We start from the raw sequence: 20,421 nt of genomic DNA on the forward strand, positions 1-20,421 counted from the left end.
CTCACAGAAAAAACAGTGGACCAGGAAAATGGTTCTCCATCGCGTTCCCCAATATTTCGGGTCAGTGGGCATATTTGGAATGTTGAAAAAGTTGTGGGTGCACACACAACATGGCTGCCATGGGAAGATGTTGCTAGTTCAAAAAATAGCTGTCCGGGTTAGTCACAAAACAGAAGGCAAATGGAAAGTTGCATACCCCAAAACAAATGCAGGACAGAACTGGGCCTGAGGTGCAAAAGACAAAACCACACGGAACCCTGGCAGTGAAAGTAGCGCTTTGGCTCACAACAAGAATGCCACCTTTCTCATTAATGTGTTTCCCGATGTTAACATTAACCTTCCCAAGAGCTACGGGTTTTGGGTAGCTTAGAGGTGCAATAAGGAAGAATTAATTTTAAACAAATCTCAGGGAATAAAAATCAGGACAGACAGAGAGTGGGCACCAGGAGAACAAATCTATCAGAAACTGCACTTCTAGGTTGCGTGGCTTAAATTAAGTGCATACAGGAGACATTTTTCCCACCGAAAGAAAACCTTTGGGATAATCCACACTGCAAGAAACAGTGCAGGCCAGAAGTGTGCTGATTACCTAGATGCAGGCCCTAAATTGTAGGGCAGGGATCCCTCAGCTTTCTGGACCTGTCACTCTATTTGGGAACAGCCGTAGGCACCACCACAAAATGGTTCTCTTGAGGAGCGGAGAATGATGGAAGATGATTGGATGGAGCAGAAAGAAGCTCTTTCCTTCTTTTCCTGCTTGCTGAAAGCAGCTGATTCAGGGAGAAGGAGAGAGCCAGGCAGCCTAAGGTTTTTTAGTTTTATATCTGAAGTCTGGTTTTGAAAGAGGAAGGGCCTTTTTGGAGGCCCCTGTGGGTACCATCAGGGCCGTCTGAACGCATGGGCCTAATGGGCACTTGCCCGTGGGCCCCATACTAATTTGTGTATGTTAACCCTTGGAAAATGGGAAAACTTCCAAAATTAACCGTAGTTGTCGTAGGGGCCCCAGTACACTGCTTTGCCTGGGGCCCATCATGCTGTCAAGACGGCCCTGGGAACCATGTGGGGTCCCTGATGCAGAAGCCTTTGGCAGCAGGAGGTTTTGCATGTAAACGGGAAGAGAAATCCGGAGCAAAAGCTATTAAGCTGTGAGCAATGGAGGCAAAGCTTGGAGAGATCTAGCGTTGGCACTTTTTCTCAGCAGAGGCCTTGACCATATCTGTTCCCTCCCCGCTAAAAATCCCTGTTCCTTTCATCTTGGTTGCGATCCTTACAGGAGCTGGGGAAAGAATTCTCCCAGCAACAGTGTATTCCTTGTTGCCATGCAAAGTATTTTGGGGTGCCTTGACCTTGAACAGACAAGCAACTTCTATCCACTTCTGGGAGAGGGAAAGTCTGCTAGAAGTGGTTTGTAGCTACCTGTGATTTGGGACTCTTCTCTGGCACACAGCCCTGGGGAAAGATGAGCACCTGCATCCCAACATTTGGTACTATGCCCCTGCTAGGGCTTCAGAAGTACAGGATGGTGGATCCTCAAACTTTGTCATGACAAGCTCCCCAATATTCATGTTGACCTTACAGCTGCTGACACACCAGTTCCTTAATACGAAACATCAGCTTGAACTAGCAGATATCAGGCAGAATGCCTTCTTGTATTCCTGCCAGTCTGTCGATTTGTTGTAAAGCTCTGGATTTAGAGGTACGTGTTTGCATTCCCACACTCTTGTTTGCACACTCTGGTGCAAAAACATTGACCAGCTGTGGAAAGGGGGCTCTGACTTTGCAATGTGAAGTTTGCCCTATAACTACACTATAGGATGCCATTCTGCCAGGAGATACCGTGTGTGGTTTGGCCAGCTTTTCTTCTGCCTAAACACTGTTCCAATTTGCAGGACTTCACTGATATGAGTTTGCCTTGAGCTCTTGTGGTTTAACCAAGTGGGAGCTGTAAATTCAGAATAAGACAATTTCCAGGCACAATCCTATAAATGTAGACAGGAATAGTCCCTTATAACTCATAGTTGTCCATGGCCGGTATTTCCCAGTAAGCATTCTTCCGCTCTAAACATTCATGGCTTGCTCATTGAATTGTTACAACTTCTCTGCTACAGAACAGGAAACAAAGATATCTGAGCGATAATGGAATAAATTAAGCTGAAGAATGCATTAACAGTGTGCTCTATTGGAAGAGCCAAAATATGGATTGGATTAGTAACATTTTGAAAGCTCTTTTCAGTTTTGCTTGAATTAAAACATCAGCAGTAGCAAATCTTTTTATATTCAGGGCAGTTGTGTTACAACAGTGACCTCTGCTGGCCAAGTGCACTTGCTTTTCTTTGCTGCTGCAGAGGAGTCAAACAACATCTGTACAAACTGCTTGTGTATTACCTTTTCATCAAAGTGCCATGGCCTCTGAGGGAAAAGCAGATTCAAGGGGTAATTTGGGGCAGAGAAGCAAAACGAGGGTGTTTAACTCACCTCCTCCAACATAACAAGTTGTGACAACCCAGATTCAGGCTGGACATCAGGAAGAGCTTCCTCACTGCCAGAGCAACACGACAGGGGAACCAGGTGCCTGGAGAGGTGCTGGGCTCTCCCACACGGGAGACAATCAGAGAGAAGCTGGACAGCCATTGCGTGGGATGGTGTAAATTGGTGTCCAGCAACAGCAGGGGGCTGGATTTCATGACCCCTTCCAACTCTACTATTCTATGATTCCTCCTCCTCCCAAACTTGGAGAAGAGGGAAGCTGGTAGTTCTTGAGATGTAGATGGAATATATAAAACTGCCCAAGGATGAAAATAAGGATACAGGAAAATTGTGTTTCTCTATAAAATGTCCAGCAACTTGGTGCCTAAGAAGCTGGAGGAGAGCTTTATGAATACCCTGGACTGACAGAAAGACAAACAAGTGTTAGAACGGGTCCAGAGGAGGGCAACAATAATGATCCAGGGTTTGGAAACCCTGCCCTATGAGAAGAGGCTGAGAGAACTGGGCATGTTCAGCCTTGAGGAGAGAAGACTGAGGGGGGACATGATATCCCTCTAGAAGTACCTCAAAGGCGGTCACAAAGAGGAAGGTCAAGATCTCTTCTTGCTGATGCCAGAGTGTAGGACATGGAATATTCAACTCAAGCTGTGACAACCCAGCAATTCAGGCAGGACATCAGGAAAAACTTCCTCAGTGTCAGAGCAACACGACAGTGAAACCAGCTGCCTAGAGAGGTGGTGGGCTGTCCCACACTGGAGACATTCAAGAAGAAACTGGACCTTGAATGGGATGGTGTAAATTGGTGTCCTGCAACAGCAGTGGGGTGGACCTGTTGACCTTCGTGGCCCCTCTAAACTCTACTATTCTATGATTTTACCTCCCATTCATCACCCACCAGGTGGTACCACAAAGGTGCATACCTGGAAAACATACTTTGGAAATGCTACTAGCGGAAAAATTGCAGGGAGAAGGAACTGCAGAAGAAGAATGGCATATGGGGAGAAGGTTTAGGACCCTTTCCCCAGCTGCTTCTGAACTCCAACCTGGAGCTGCTTTTTCCAAAGGTACTTTTGGATGAAGGGCACCTAACACTCCTGATCAGAAGGCAGACATTTCACTTCCTGCCCCTCCTTTTAATGGCTTTTCTGCTGTGAGAAAAGAATGATAGAAGATGTTACAGGTGACTGTGGGAGGGTGAGGTGTGGAAGGCCTTACTGAGGAGACCCCCACAGAGAAGTGAAAGCATGGGAAGAAATTGGGAAAAGTGGGGGGACTCCACAGCATATTCCAAACACGGCAGCGGAAAATGTTTTGAAACATCTGTCTCCCTCTCCCCCTCACACATTTTCCTGTTTTCCCTCCAGCAAGCCACCCCATCTCTGGTACAGCCATATTTCCACCTCTCCATAGAGTTGTTGCACACACACCCCTTTTCTGCTGAGTTCACATCTTTGCTTTTCTACTGCAGTCCAGGAAAGAGGAATCATCCAGCCCATGTGAGTTTCTCATGAGAGCAGTACAGCAGCACTGCAAAAGGCAGATCGGCTCTTTCCCAGTTGCAAGTTTAGATTGACTCCACCATCCCTAACCTGGTGCCCTTACAATGTTTGGGATAACAACTCCCATCACCCCCACCATTGGCTAGGCTGGCTGGGGCCGATGGGGATTAGTAGCCCAGAACATCAAATTTGCCTACCCTGAAGTAGTTTCAGTACTGCACTAAATCTGGGCAGTTCCAGATTCAAATCCCCAGCTAAGTCCCAACTGGATATGCCATTCAGAGCCAAGAATGTCACAAAATATTGCAGAGATATCATCAATATATTTTATTTCTATACTGCCCAGTAGCTAAAACTCTCTGGGCAGTTCTCAACAATTTCTCAAAAATACAAAACAGAAGTACAATAAAAATACAGATACAATATAAATCCAGAATGAACTTATTTTAAACAGTGTAACATTCAGCAGGGCCCTGAGCAAGAGGTGTCAATCACACACATAGAGGTGCGGCCACAAAATACAATCAGTGGCATGAAGCTGCAGGCATTTTTGGCACCGGTTTTGAGGGGATGCTGAATTTCAGCGTAGGTTGTTTTCCCCATCACAACCCCACATCGCTACATTTGAGAGAGGCAGCTGCTGAAGAAAACTAAAAATTAGCAGAGTAAGCAGTAAGAAAAATACCAAATTCTTTATTAGGCCAATTTAAAAGCCCACCCCCCAAACACACACAAAAACATGCAAGCAAGGAGTCCTGCCAAGGAAGAGGTTACAAAAAGCAGGTGGAGAAAGGAAGGTGGATTCAGACATGGCAAAACCTGCACAGGAAGGACTTTGCTGAGTGATCCTGTAACAGTTCCAGGTTTCACCTGGACCGGCCTTTAAGGCTGTGTATCAGCTCCTCCTAGGGAAGGCCTTTTGAATAGCCAATCATAGGTCCAGAATAGAAATGATCTGCAGGCCAAAGCAAGAAAAGGGAAGAAGCTCCCCTCTTGCAAAAGGGGCTGAGCGGATCAACTTGCCTGCCACCCCTTCCAGGCAGTCCTAGCCACTCTCCCTCCTCTGACTGCACCAAACAGCCGGACTGAAAGCCAGTGACCCGAGGAAAGGTCAGCTTGTATCAACTACCAGCCATTTTCTGGTAGCTGATACAAGCTTTTCCTTGAGTGTGTGTTGTTTTTGAAAACCTCCACAAACTCCTATTTAAAAACAAAACCACTGTCTTGCACTCACAAATATTGCAACACTGTTGAGTGTTTCGCAAACAGCCGGATCTGATTAGGATAGGAAAATGGACCATTGGAAACATGTTTCAGGAGGAGAACTTTGCCAGTCCCAGAGACCAAGAGGAGGAGCAACAGGTGGATCCTGCATCGGTTAGCCCGGAACGTTCCCTGGAAGGAAACAGGGCAAGCCTGAGAGCGCCGTCCTCGGGGCACAGCATATGGAGAGAAGACGCGCGGGGGAAGCAACCCGCCCTGGGAAAGTCGAAGGCAGGCGGGGAAGGGGCTGCAGGCGCGAGCTCGGAAGAGCTGCGCGGGCGGCGAAGGGGCGCGCAGCCCTCCGTGGCTCGCAGCCCTCCGTGGCTCGCCTCGCCTCCCAGACCCGCTCGCCCGCCCTGCCGCTTTCGAGCGCCGAGCCTTAGCGCGGCGCAGCAGGCTGGCGGATGTTACGCGCTGCCTGGCTGGCACTTCCCTTTCGCTGCGAGCCGCCCCGGCGCGGACAGCTCGTAAAACGGGCGTGGCCAGCGGCGCAGGAGATTTCCTGTCCTGCTAGGGAGCCGAGGGAGGCGCGGCGCGGCGCAGGGCAGGGCAGCGCAGCGCAGCGCCGCCTGGGGACCCGGCTCTCGCCTGCCCGGATCGCCGTGCGCCAGCCGTGCACCGCGGAGCGCGTGCGCTCATGGACCCCCGGCCGCGGGGCGGCAACTGAACCCGCTCCTCCAGCGCCGCTGCTGGGCTGGCGTCCCCCGAGTTGGTGAACTTCGCTTCCGACGGAGCGGGTAAGGCTGGTTTCCTGCTCCGCGAGAAAAAGCCTGCGCGTCCCGCCCCGCTTGCAAGCCCCACGGCGCTCTCCCTTCCCGGAGCCCCCTCCTCGCTCCTCGCCCCCTCCTCGCTGCCGCTGGGGGGAGGTCGGACGGAGGGGCATCCTTCCGCTCTCCGTTCCTACGAGGCCGGCCGGGCAGTCTCCGCGTTGCCGTCTTTCTCGCGGCCGATCCAAGCTTTCCATTGTGCGTGCGTTTCGCTCCGCTCCGCTGGGATTTACTTTCGAAAAGCCAGAAAACCTTTCAGGAAATGAAGCGCCGTTCGGAGAGGTCGGTGTAACAAGTTCGCTTATGCAGAGCTGCGCCTGGCTTCTCGAAGTAACAAAAACATTTTCGTACTCGGTGTGTTGTGGCCCCTCCGGAGAGGGGGCACTTGTGAAGGGGCCCTTCCTTCTCTTGTAATCTTAAAGAATAAACGGCGTCGATCGCCTAATTGCGCGTAAGTGCTTACGCTGTTACAAATAAAGCTGCAATATCTCTGGAAATCTTATGCTAGAAATATAAGTAGGCATGAAATGTTTCATTTATGATGTGCTTAGGAAGACAGCTCTTCTTTGTATTTTAAGACAACTCCTAAAATACTATCTAACTCAGCAGTCTTAATTAAAGGGAAATTAAGATGCCGTGAGAGCTTCTTACAGGGGACTTCTCTCCTCATACTGACCTTCCCATAAAACCAAAGTCCTGTTTCTCCTTCTCCTGGACAAACTTCCTATTGTCCCATGAAGCATTGTGTAGCTGCTTGATTGGAAAGTTATTTCTTCTCTGCCCCACCCTGACTTCTGTCTTTTTGAACTGCTTAATCACCGGGTTGGTTTCAGGTGAAAGCTGCTATGTGATCTCTTATCTTGAGTCTGATAAGTTAGGACGAGTGCATTAGTGGTATGTGGGTTAGATACTTTACATCCAAGAACAAGGCAGGGAAGGATGTCTGTAAGAGAATGACCATTCCGAGAGTAGTACACTCAAAACTTTTCCTTAGATGTGTCTTGTTGCTAGTCGCAAAGTCGTGTCCAACCCATCGTGACCCCAAGGACAACATTCCTCCAGGCCTTCCTGTCCTCCACCATCCCCCGGAGTCCACTCAAGCTCACACTGACTGCTTCAGTGACCCCATCCAGCCAGCTCATCCTCTGCTGTCCCCTCCTTCTTTTGCCATCTATTGTGCCCAGCATTAGGATCTTCTCCAGGGAGTCCTTCCTTCTAAGAAGGTGGCCAAAGTATTTGGGTTTCATCTTCAGTATCTGGCCTTCGGAAGGGCAGTCAGGGTTGATCTCCTCTAGCACTGACCGGTTTGATCGCCTTGCAGTCCAAGGGACTTGCAGGAGTCTCCTCCAGCACCAAAGGCCTCAATTCTTCAGCGCTCAGCCTTCCTTATGATCCAGCTTTCACAGCCGTACATTGCAAAGATGTGTCTACTTATATGTAAACACCGCTGAGTGCAGTGGGACTCCTTTCCGGACTGCAGCTTAAGTCCTCTAGCTGAAATCCCCTAGCGTTTTGTTTTCATCCCTAAAACTTAACTGCATGCGGTTGCAAAGCTTTGTGTTAAAATCACCATTGTACACCTCAACAGGTGGGAAAAATTAAAACACCGATTTCTGTGATGGTATAGGCAGGACCTCGGCTGTGAGACTCTACAGCTTACCAAGCTTCCAACAGCTTGTCCTGTTGGGTGATGAAGAGGATTTTATGACCCACAGAGTGCCGATATGTAGAACAATTGGGCTTTTTTGGGTGCTTGGGAGCCGGTTGCCCTCTGACCTCCAAGGAGAAAAAAGTGGACTACTTGGTAGCCCAGTTCGTCCAACACTTGCAGATAAAATTGACCATCTCCATGCCGGGTTGGGTGTTAGGGTTGATGCAAGTCTGATGAATGTCATTTTGGCCTGGACTTGTCTGGTTATGATGGATGCTTTTCCAGTTATACAAGCTTCTTGGTGGAGAGGCGCTTACTGCGTCAATTTGACTACTTGTGGACTTTAGCCTTTCTTGGCTTATTAAAGTAGTCAGGGTGGGAAGGGTGCTTAAAACAAGTAATGGTGAGGGTTGGTTTGCTTGTTGGTTTGTTTTAAACCCCCTAATTTCCAGCTGACCTGATACACCGTTCTTAAGAGAGTTTGGTGCCTGTAATAGCTCTGGAGGTCTCTAGCTGAGATTCCTGCTCACAGCTCCTCAGGGCTCTTGTCCCTCATGCTATTTAACATGTACATGGAACCACTGGGAAAGGTAATTCGGAGTTCTAGAATTTGGTACCACCAGTGTTCTGATGACACCCCATTCTATCTCCTTTCTATCCAGATCTAAGGATGCTGTTCTAGTTCTGAACCCTGTAAAGTTCTGATATCTGTAATGGACGGAATGTGGACGAACAAATGGAAGCTTCAGGAGATGCTCCTGGATAGGCAAAATGCAGGTCAAAGGAGAGGGATCCAACCTATGCTGAATTGTTTCTTTATTTTCCAATTTTTATCCTGCCTTTTTCCTACAAAGGGCTCAAGGCAGCTTCCATCATTCTCCTCCTCCATCTTCTCCCCACAACAACAACCCTGTGAGGTAGGTTGGGCTGAGAGCCTGTGATTGGCCCGAAGTCACCCAGTTGGCTCTCTGGCCGAGCAGGGACTCAAACCCAGATTGTCTGAGTCCCAGTCCCATGCTCTGAACCACTACACCACACTGGCTCTCACAAAGATTCATGCTTGCAGTTTAGGCACTGCTGCTGCTCAGGATTGCATTTGTGCATCCGAGGCTTAATGTGTCGATGACACCTGCTTGTAGAGGGGTGTGATTTGGTGAACAAGCAAACAAAACCTTACATCCTCCTTATCTGTGGCCATTCTGGTTTCTTGACTAGGCCGGGGTGCTCCAGGAGTCTCCAGAGTTGCCCGGACAAGCAGCCACTCCTTTTCCTGCATTTCTGATTGACTCATCAGGTCTTCTGATTGTTTCCTAGTTTGCTGGAAGTGACTTGTCCTGAAACTTTTAGTTGGCAGTTTCCATTTATTTTTTTGAACTAGAGGTGGAACATCCTAAGTTCCAACAGACCCAGGTTAGAAGATAGTCTGGGTTAAAGTAGCCGTGGATTTAGCAGTTTGCTTGCTCTCCGTAGGTGACAATGAGTTCCAAGCAGTTGAATTACTGAGCCGGTAGGTCAAACAGATCTTTCTTCCTTCGGATTGCTTGGTTCCCATGTTGATCACAGTGGTAGGGATATCTTCTCCTCCACTGAAGTATTCTGGGCTGCTGGAGGCAAAAGACCTTGCTTTGCCTCTCTTCTGCCCTCCCTCCCCCCTGGTTTCATAGAGCACTTCTCTTTTTTCTTCTAGTCTGCTATGCAATCCAGTTCACATGTAGTTATGCATGGACGGGCCCACTGTCTGCGGCGCACCCACTTCTGCTTTGGCTACAACCCATGATCAGCTCCTGCATGGCTGGTGCAGTGCAGTCATCCCTTCTGCCAGGTTCCCTGGGGGCTGGCGAAGCAGCCCAGCCCCCAGTCCAGGCTTATTGTTGGGTTAGCAGCTGAGCTGTTTAGCCCCTAAACAACCCGGTGGTCCAGGTTCAGGTGTCATGCTGCACAACCTGCAAATGAGCGGATCGTGGGTTATGTTGTGAAGTTGTTCATGCATGGTAGCCAATCGGGGCTGTAATTCAACTGAAGGTTTGTTGTGAAGTGTGAACAGCTCTGTATTTCCATGTTGGTAGAGGACAATGAAGAAACTGCTGCTGCTTCATAAATAAAGAAGCACAGTCTACTAGTTTGGTAGCAGGCTAGTCAAACTATGTGCAGGCTACTAGTTTTTCTGGGCACACTTACAAGGCTGCGTCAAAGCATGCTGGATTCTGCAGTTGCTTCAAAGAAGCCTGTTGAGTTGTCTGTTGGAAGCCTCCCATGGACCAGGCAGGCACCGAAGCACAGAAAGGCCGCAACTGAGAATGGGTTCTTCCCAGCAGGCAACCCTCATCTTTCCTAGAAGATCGGTGTGTGAGTTCCCCTGTTAAATTCTGAATCATGGCTCTACCCCATTTCCAACAGCTGCCATGACTGAGGACACAGCGATTGGCAACTGAGTGATTGCCAGTCGGTGGACTCCCTGAGCCATGGGCTGGTCATGGACTTGGATGCTGCTTTTCACTGATAAGCAATGCCAGTCAAGCAGCTGTTCACTCCACCCATGACTGTGGAACAGCTCCATAAGGGTGAGCCTCCGCTGAGTTATCCGAAGTGCAGGACTGTATGTCAATTTGGCATTTTCTTGGTCCTGTGTTTGTTATTTACCTATGACTGTTATGCTGTCCTATTCTCTCTCTCTCTCTCTCGGCACAGATCTTTCCTAGGTTTCTTACAAATGACATCAAAACATTTTTTTTAAAAAATACAATAAAGAATATTGTAGTATAGCGAGTCAACACGGTCCTTCCCATGGGGCAGCGGGTTGCAGATGGCCCTCCTGGGGGACGGGGATGGCCCAGATGCTGTGGTCTTCGTTGCTTGCTTGTCCTTTTCTCCCTCCTGCATCAGGAGCAGTGGGGGGATGAATCGAGTGGAAAAGATGAGTAAAGTTTCCTTTGCTGCATCTCTGAATCTCCATGGCAGCTTTTCCCAACCTGTTGCCCTACAGATGTCCAGGATGGAAGCTGCCAGTGACCCTGATCTTTTGGGCAGCCAGACTGATGGAGGGTGAAATGAACCCGCCTCTCCATTTTGTCCTTACAGCAACAACCCTGGGAGGTAGGTCAGGCTGAGAGTTGTGACTGGCCCAAAGTGAGTGAGTGTCATGGCTGAGTGGGGATTTGAACCTGGATTTCCTGAGTCCCAGTCCTGCTTTCTTAACCACTGCACCATGCTGGCCTGAGTTGCATTTAAGAGGGTGTCATGGCTGGTTGAGGGGCTTCCTGAGACAGTGGGACAAACCCAGAAGCTGCATCGGAGACAGCAGCGACTGACTGTGCAAGGTTTTAAAGAGAAACCAAGTCTGCACTGTTGGAAAACAATTTGGGGGTTTATTTTCCGCCCCTGCATGGGCCGGTTGCCAGCTGACTAATAGCACTATTACCCTCAGCCAGCACAGGAGGTTGTGACACCCAAACCCATCAAGGCTGTGTGGCTGGGGCGGTTTACAAGCCATGCTGGAACCCGTGGCTAGTTCTCAGGTTGCTTGGGTGCTTTGCAACCCAGGCCAGCCAGCCAGCCTCTCCCCCTGCTGGGTTCAGATGTGACGGCAACCCACGCCCAGCAAAGGTGACCACACTGATTAGGCAGCCAAGGAGGAAAATAAGCCACAGCAAGCTGCTTGGAGAAACAGTTCGTGTCCGCAGAAGAAGCATCTGTTTGTGGGAGAAGCGAAGGTCTGTGCTGTGTGTCAGACCTGAGTCAAGCTGAAGGAGTGACTGGAAGGTTTGCAGTTTCTGGAGGCAAACTCTGGGGTGTGGGAAGAGGAGAGATAGATCTGTACTGGGCTCAGCTAGGGTATGAGGCAACTCGGATTCAGGCTGGACATCAGGAAGAGCTTCCCCACTCTCAGAGCAACACGGCAGTGGAACCCGCTGCCTGGAGAGGCGGTGGGCTCTCCCACACCGGAGCCATTCAGAAACAAACTAGACAGCCATTGAGTGGGATGGTGTAAATTGGCATCCTGCAACAGCAGGGCGTTGGACCCGGTGGCCTTCATGGCCCCTTCCACTCTAGTTTTCTATGATTCTATGAGTGTTCCTGCTTGTTGAAATGGGATTTATTCAAAGGTTGGAAGCATTCATTGTTCTGGCATCCATGCTCTATGCATTGAGCTCCTTTCTCTGTACTTTATACATTTATGCTTTGTTGTTTAGGTCTAATGGCATTTCAAGGAACTTGGGGTTCACTATACCAGCCTTGGAACAAGCCAAACTTTAAGTAGTTTGTTGTCTTTTTAATGCTTTTAATCTATTTTAAATTAATTTTAATGTTTTTATCCATTTTATACTTTGTGAACTGCTCAGAGAGCTTTGGCTATGAGCAGTATAGAAATGTAATTATTATTATTATTATTAATAATAATAAGTTGGACTGTCATCCTGAGATGTGAGATTTCACCTTGTGATGCTGAAATGGGCTGAAGTGGTTCTCTAAGTATCCTATCAAGGGTCCATTTTCTGATGACCTTGTATGAAAATATGTGGACCATCCATAGATGAAACAAAGGGAGCATTTGCGACACATTCTCAATGGACAGCCAAGACTGTTTCTGCCTGCAAGATTTTGTTCTGTGTTTCTCCAAGCTGAAGACTCCTGCAGGCAACGACTTGATGTCTTGAGAAAATGAACTTGGCCTTCCTGCCACCATCATTGGAAGATACTTGTAAACGGTGGAAGTGGGGTGGGGGCTATAATTCAGGGTGGATAAAAATACATTAATACATATGCATGCATGCACACACACACACAGAGGATTTTTCAAAAGTCAAATTTGAGTTTTTGTTGGTTTTTTAAATGTTACTACTGAATTTGTCTTAGATATTATTAGATTTTATATATATCCTTTTTTTCTTTTGTGAGGAACCCAAAATAGAGCACATAGCTTCATTTGATCCTTACAGCCCTGTAAGGACTGTAAGCTCTGTGAGGTAGGCTGGACTGAGAGTCTGTGACTCAAAGTCACTCTTCGGTGAGCTTAATGTCTGAATGGACTGATGGGTGGTGTAGAAATAAAGAGAGACTAGAATCCTGATCTCCAGTCCGTCACACTAACCACTGCACCACACTGTCCTTTAAATAGTAGCTCGGTTAAATCTGGATGGAAGACTGTTAGCCATCAAGTTGATCTCTCCACTGAGTCAGTCTGTATCAGAGAAACTGAGTGCAGTGAAGCCTTTTTTATTTGCAGGGCCAATCCAAGCATGAGGATGAACTGAGCGCGTCTGCATGGCTTTGAGCCGTTGTTCACGAGCATTTCACTTTTGTTCCCTACTTTGTGTTTTTGAGGGCAAGACTGGACTAAGAGTGAAGCTGAAAAGAGGAAAAAATGGGGCGGGGGGAGCTCTGTCCATCTGTTTGGACAGTTCCCATATTTCGGCTGTAATCCCATAACAAGTTGCCTGGCACTCAATGTGGTGGAATCTCTTTCTGAGCGGGCAGGGATCGGATGGCTAAAGCCAGATCTTTTCACCAGTAGCTTGTTTCTAGGGGTGGATGAGTCAAATCGATGCAGCGAGCTTGGTATGTCCACTTGCGTCTGCTACCTAGCCTTTGAGGGTCCAGTTGGTTGAAGTCCAACAACAGTTGGATGGAGACAGGGGACATTTGCAATTTTTTACAAATGTATGATAGGATAAGCCCATGCTATGTTTTCCTTCCAGGCATTGAACCACTGGTGACCCAGAGCAGTGCCTTCAGTGTCATGGGACCATGGTTACGAAAGTCCTTCCTGAGAAGTGTCTGCCAAACCCAGTGACTTGGGATGTTTAGGCAGCCAAGACGTGTTTTGTTCTGCCCTGCACAGCAGATTGACGATAGTGCACGTATTTTCGCTTTGTGCATTGTTTCGTGCATATTTTATTATGGTTTTTAGAACAGCTTTTTTGGTAAGATGTCTTGCGAGGAACCGTTTCCCTTCATGCTTTCTTTAAAGGATAAATAATAAAGCTACAAGATTAGTTTGAGTGAGGTAGCCAGATGGCCACCTTGTTTGTTGAGATTTTAACCTACTGCGGAAAACGGAGAGGAAGTTGGACAGATACACCTCCTGCTGATGATTGACAAGGGGAAAACACAAAAATAGCTTCCACAAAGAGGGAAAACACAAAAATAGCTTCCACAAAGAATGCCCCTTCCTTGATGCCTACAACATCAAAAAGTCTTATTTCCAGACCTTATTTATAAATTGCTTTTCCATCAAGTATTCAGAGCAACCATCACAATTGTATCCTGTCCTTTGTACTGTACAACAGAAAAGACATTTAGAAACAAAGGTGAACTCAAAATCCTCAAATAACATCACACACAAAGCTGCTGCCAGTGGTAATGTGGGGCTATTCGAACATTTTGGACATTCTACACATTTGTTTGACTTTTTAAAATGTTTACGAGGTATATGTGTAATTAACGTAAAGCCCAAATATCTGTCGTCGTGGCCACTAATGCATTGCACCAGTGTGAGAAACCCCTAGCACAATGCTAGTTGCGTTCATTGGTGAGATGGCTCTTCCCGGAAATTCTGATCGGTCAGCTGGTGCTATCGGCATTGGGCTAGAGACCCTTCTATAGTCACAGAACACAAGGTAGTGCTTGTGAAGAGCTGGAATGGCTGTTCTTTTTAGAATCCTCAATTTTTGCGTAGGGACTCCCTCTCCCAACAATTTGCGATCCAAACCCTCAGGGGGACACAGTGTTTAGTACATTTGGGAAGGAAAGAAGAAAAAAATCTTAATTGTGCTTGCCTTCGTGAGTTCAGTACCAACCTGGTTTGCATGAACCGACAACCCAGAATTTGGATTGAGTGCAGGTTGTTGTTGAATTGTAGGTTATCACAGGCAAACCTGCACTGTGGTTTAAAATTGGGCTGTTAACAACGGCAATCCGGAGTTCACAACGCAACAACAAATTTTCGATTCTATAACTGGATTGTTCAAAGTTAATTTATAGTTAACCCATAGTGTAACCCATGATTCAACAGTGACCCATGCTTAAGTTTATTGATTTATAGCCCACTTTTTATTAGATTTATAGCCCACTTTAACAAACTCAAAGTGGCTTACATCCTTTTCTTCCACCTGCTCTCCATCTTATCCCCTTAACAACAGCACTGGCTCAATGGGGACTAGAACCTGGATTGCCCGAGCCTTAGTCCCACGTTCTTAACCACTATACCACACTGTCTCTCAGTAAACCAGGAGAATATGTTAAGTATCTGTGTTTGCAGATACAGACAGAATCCAGGTGGTTGCATCCTCGTCTCCTACCCTCAGACTTCAGTCGCCTCCTAAAAACACTAATGTGGGTTGAAAAACTTTCCAGTGTGTTATTTGTCTGCAGGGCAGAAATATCCCCTTTGTAAGTTCATTAATACCAAAGTCTGCTAATTGCAAACATAATATTTGGAAACCTTGGTAGATTCAAAGTGATAATTTGTATTTTCTCAAATGACTGCCCTGTGAGAGAACACATGTATAACATTGAAATCTATATACATCTCAGATTGAAGAACAACTAATAGTGAGAGGGAAATAGAAAGTGCATTGAGAATCTCCATAGAAGTGAGTAAAATTTTGTTGAAACAGATGAATTGGCATCTCAGGCACAGTTGCTTTGCTTGCTAATATGAATTAGCATGTCAGCAGCCTTCCTTATTTTTATGTCTCCTCTTAAATTTAGATGATGTAAGGAAAGTGTGTGCTATTTCTTTATGTTCATAAGTATTCCAGTGTACAAAATTGGCATAATATAGCATTGAAATCACATTCTGTGCTTTAATTTCCACCCCCCCCCCCAATAGTTCAGGCCCAATATTTCGATTTCCTGGGACTGGAAATTAACATGCGACTCTTTGATACTTTTGTGATCATTAAATGCAAGTATAATTAGCATACAAAATCAGATCTGCAAACTGAACATTTTTCTGATGTGAATTATCCTATGCAAATTATCCAGAAGATCTTTCTACTCAAAATTTTCTGAAAAACACCCATTACCGCATAAAAACAGCAAGCTCTTCAACATGGCTTGGTCAGTCTTGGTCAGACCTGGTGGGAACCCTCAGGTACTTCCCCTCCAAGGGCGGTCCCATACTGAAAATATCAAGCAAGAGCGTTTTGCATACAATTTCTGGAAAGTAGCTTAAGACCAAAGCAATCTTCGTTTAGTTGAACAGTACTAAAATCTTTTTTAATGCCACTTGCAGCTTCCCTACAACTTTGTTAGGGTCCCTTAACAAGACTGAAGTGAACATCCTCAAGCATTGCATTCAGAATTCATCTTGCTCACACACCTAACTACTCGGCTGCATTAATATTTCCAAGGTAAACAAGACTGACAGGTTGATTCAGGGCTGGCAGAGACTAGTAGACTTAGCAAGTGTTTTTCTCCCGGCGCGCCAGTATTTCCTCAGCTTAGGAGTAGCCCCAGCTCAACAATGGGAATGAATTAGGCCTGGTAGTTTCTACTCTTGTGTAAGTAAGGAGCAAGGGTACCTCTAGGCTGATATTCTGACAGGGACAAGTGAAAGTGCATGGTTGCACACTGGAGTATGTTATGCTAATTTTATATGTTGTACAAAAAGATTTTCCAGTAGCCAAAAATAGGTAAGCGACATTTTAAGGTGAAAAAAAATCAGTGAGGTGCACTTAATGTGGATGAAATGCTCAAGTATAAATTCGTGAAATTCGTAAAAGCATATAAATGCATTAAATTCATTTTATTGTAATACTTATAAATATTTGTAATACTAATAAATGTTTCTATATTTATGTTTTGTATATATTTATGCTTGTTCCATTATGTTTTTTTTTAATTTTAAAGGGAAAGGTCTGTTGGCACTGGAAATCATAATTGGAAGAGTCCATAAAGGCCATCCAGTCCAACCCTGGAATTTGATTTACTGCGTCTCTGATGGAGGGCTGTCTAGTCTCTGCTTGCATACCTCCAAGCGATGGAGAACCAACTATCTCCCTAAGTAGTTGTTTCCACTGTCTGACTTCTCTGATTATTCTGAAGTTTTTTCTGATACTCAAAATTTGCCTTCCTGTAACCTAACCCCAGGGATGCAGGTGGCTCAGTGGTTTAAACCGCTGTGCTGCTGGGCTGGTCGATCAAAAGATTGCCGGTTCGAATCTGCACAATGGGGTGAGTTCCTGTTGCTCCGTCCCAGCTCCTGCCAACCTTGCAGTTCGAAAGCATGCAAATGCAAGTAGATGAAAAGGTGCCACTTCGGTGGGCAGGTAAAAGTGTTCCGTGCACTTCGGTGTTTAGTCATGCCAGCCACATGACCACGGAAACTGTCTGTGGACAAACGCTGGCTCCCTCGGCCAGGAAATGGAGGTGAGCACTGCCCCCTAGAGTCAGGCATGACTGGACGTGATGTCAAGGGGAAACCTTTCCCTTTACCTTTTAACCTAACCCCATTATATGATCACCTAGAATCTCAGAGGCTCATAGAACAGGTTGTGTCTCTGTTCCAGGCTGGACATCAGGAAAAGCTTCCTCTCTGTCAGGGCAACACGACAGTGGAACCAGCTGCCTAGAGAGATGGGGGGCTCTCCCACACTGGAGACATTCAGAAAGAAACTGGGCAGCCATTGAGTGGGATAGTGTAACATGGTGCCCTGCAACAGCAGTGGGGTGGACCCTGTGGCCTTTATGGCCCCTTCCAGCTCTACTATTCTATGAGTCTATGATTCTTCTGTGGGCTAACCTTTTAGGTAGTTGATAGGTATTGTCATATCCACCATAGTTTTCTTATGGTAAGGCTAAGCATACCCAGTACTCCCATCCAATTCAATGGATGGTTCATGGTTTCTTGAAGTATGATGTCTTGAACTGGACACAGTTTGTCAGGTGAAGTCTGACCATCTCAGAGTAGAGGGACCTCTCCCTTCCAGTGATTTAGAAACAATGATTGTGTTGGCACAAGCTAAACTTGCACGTGCTGTTTCTGCAGCCACATTATGCACCCGAGTCATATTCGGTGTGTGGCCCACTGCAATGCCGTGTAGGATTACAAAGTGAGGAATGCCATCTTCCATTCCACTGCTCTGTTTTCTAACCTATCAGCTTCATCTTGAATGTTGTTTTTGTCTTCTAGATTCTCAGCTGCCCTTCTGTCCGTTTTGGCTTGTGTTGGGTTCATCAGTTATGTTATGATGCATTTCTAAAAAAAAGTGCAGAAAAACACAAGTGTGTAGCTTATGACTGTTTCAGTTGTCTAGGGCAGTGGCTCCCAGACCCGTAGGAGAAGTAACATGGTTTTACTGATTTCCATAGCTTGAATTCAGTGGTGCAGAACCTCATCTGGCCCTCTGAGTTCCTAGGAGGCCACTCCCTTCCCCGGTCCAGCCCCTTTACTCACCAACCTTTGCTATTTTGGTGGTTTCCCAGCTTTTGTGCAGCTGTTTCCTCATGCTTAAAGGTTGAAATGCTTCTCTTAAGGCTTGCTTATTGGCAGGAAGAACAGTTCAGCTCAATTTTTGGCCCTGCCTACCACTGAAATGCCACCCAGAGGGCTTCTCCCTAACAGAATTTGGTCCTGCAGCTGAAAGAGTTTCTGCACGTCTGCTGCGTCCCGCACAGCCTCTTGCTTTGTGGCTCTCCCTTCCTCTCTGTGGCTTCTGCTGTTTCTCATTCTGTTTGTCATCAGGTTGCAACAGAGCAGACTAGAGGAAGAAGCTAAGGGTGGAGTGGTCCTGAACAGTAGCTGTTGTTCCCATGTCCCCATCTTCTGCATTGCACCTGCTGCTTCTCTGTTCTCTCTTTTCTCTCCTTCTTCCTCTTCCCTTGTATTGATGGTAGATTCCCTCACCTGCCCCTGCTTTGTTTTTGCATAGAATCAAACCTCCCCTCCTCTTTATTACAAGCCCAGTGGCCCATCCAGTCCAGCACTCTGTTCATACAAGACAGCTGCATGCAGGATGGGTGCAAGACCTCCTCTATCCCAGGCTCCTCAGCAAGTGGTGTATGCAGGCGTGCTGCCTCTGATAATGGCTAGCAGCCATTGGTAGCCTTCTTCATGACCATGTCCAGTCCCCTTTTAAAGCCAGCCAAATGGGTGACCATCACTACGTTCAATGATAGTGAATTCCATAGTTTATCTATGTATGCATTGTGAAGAAGTCCTTCCTTCATCTCTCACTAATTAGCTTCATGGAATGACCCTGGGTTCTAGGATTACAGAAGGGAGAGAAGTGTCTCCCCCTTGGCTTTCTTTACAGCGTGCACAGTTGCGAACACCTCCGTCGTGTCTCCCCTAGCTGACATAGGCAACATTTTCCAGATATCAGTTGATAACCAACTAGGAGCTGGGATCACGAGAGGATACAGATAATTAAATAACTGTGGCCATGTTTGCATTCCATCCAAGGCACTGCAGCAATTCCTGTGAAGTTGTGCATTGAATCCAGGAAGTCATTCTTTTATTCAAAAATGCTTTGGATGTCCTGCTAGTTACTTGATTTCTTCTGAGGGGTTGCTGTTACAAAGGAGTTGTTCCCACTACTGAGGTCTCCCTGTTACTGGAGGACCACTTTCCTAGCTACGTCCCACTAATTTCAAAGGTTTCACCTTAGGACTGAAAGGATGCACCCTAGGCTTTTTGTACACTTAGTGGGGTTGAATTTGAGTTCATTTTCAAGCTATGTTTTGGGCCACTGCACCTTCAATTGGCAGAAGGCCAGGATGAACAACACAGTACCAGAGTCTGCTTGTTTTAAATGTTAGTTTCTTTTTCTGGTATTGTGGGCTTGGGTACTAGGTGGAGGGTGTTGGAAAAAACTTGACTTACCTCCTTTTTGAAACATGGGTTTGGTAAAGCATAGAAAGAGAGCGAGCATTTCATCATTTGGGGTTTCTGTGGTTGCTGCGATGTAGCTGAAGAAACTGTATTCCTCTAAGGCCCTTTTAGCTGAGCTTTTGTTGCCATTCTCCAGTTGGTGCTTTTCGCACCACCTCCAGTTCTTTCCTCCTGTCATTCACCCACAGCCTCTCATCTACGTACCTCTCCTGCCTTAATACACAATTGACTTGTCCATGGCCAGACAGAACATCTGTGAACTAATACTGCATTCTTAAATACAGTCAGTGTATAACTTAGGCCTAATTCCTTTATGCAAGCTCAGTTCCTTTATATATTAAAACAGCGGGAAAGGATTTGGCCAGATCCACTCTTTTAGGCCACGTCTGGCCAATGGAGTGTCAAAGCTGGCGCTTTTGCCCTAAATACTTCTGCAGAAAAGCACGTTTTTATCAGAGCAGAGCAATTTGCTGATAACATGTCTCTGTTTTGGAACGGTGAGCATTTTCCAGGTGTGTTACCATGTAATTCCCTCGCCACTCATCAGCTACAACTAGTATTTGTTTATCTGAGATTTAGGAGGTTGCTCCGTTTGATGAGTGCGAGTTTTGAACCATCTGAGTTTAGAAGCTGAGGGCAAACGGGATCCTGGGAGGCAAATGGAAAGGACAGTTGATTGGCCTAGGGTAGGGCTGGATGGGTTCGGGCGGCGACGGGGAGTATGTGGCAGCCCTCCAGGTGAGGTTGGATGCAGGTTCCACCAGTTCTTTCCAGAATAGCCAGTGGCAAGAGGTGGTGGCAGTTGCTGCCCAGCGATGCCTGGATGAATGCGTATGTCTCATCCCAAGGCCTAAGAAGTGTGAAAACAGGAAGGCAAAACCTGCCCCGACATTTGCCTGTCCGTCAGTGGCAACCAGG

The 20,421-nt window shown here is 46.8% G+C and overlaps 1 protein-coding gene across 3 annotated transcripts in view; it reads left to right on the plus strand.

Moving 5' to 3' along the window:
- Positions 1–5,840: 5,840 nt before the first annotated feature.
- TSPAN14 (tetraspanin 14) overlaps positions 5,841–20,421 on the plus strand; it is a 46,344-nt gene continuing 31,763 nt past the window's right edge. Inside the window, exons 1-2 of one of the 3 annotated variants that reach the window (XM_044420334.1) lie at positions 5,845–5,986; positions 10,651–10,760. The gene's annotated coding sequence lies outside the window, so the exon portion shown is untranslated. Of the gene's footprint in view, positions 5,987–6,319; positions 6,468–10,650; positions 10,761–20,421 lie in introns of those variants that run through there. The other 2 variants (XM_044420333.1, XM_044420335.1) reach the window with 2 other exon arrangements.

Source organism: Varanus komodoensis, unplaced genomic scaffold (assembly GCF_004798865.1).
Source record: "Varanus komodoensis strain SLA01 unplaced genomic scaffold, ASM479886v1 scaffold11, whole genome shotgun sequence".
Classification (NCBI taxonomy): domain Eukaryota; kingdom Metazoa; phylum Chordata; class Lepidosauria; order Squamata; family Varanidae; genus Varanus; species Varanus komodoensis.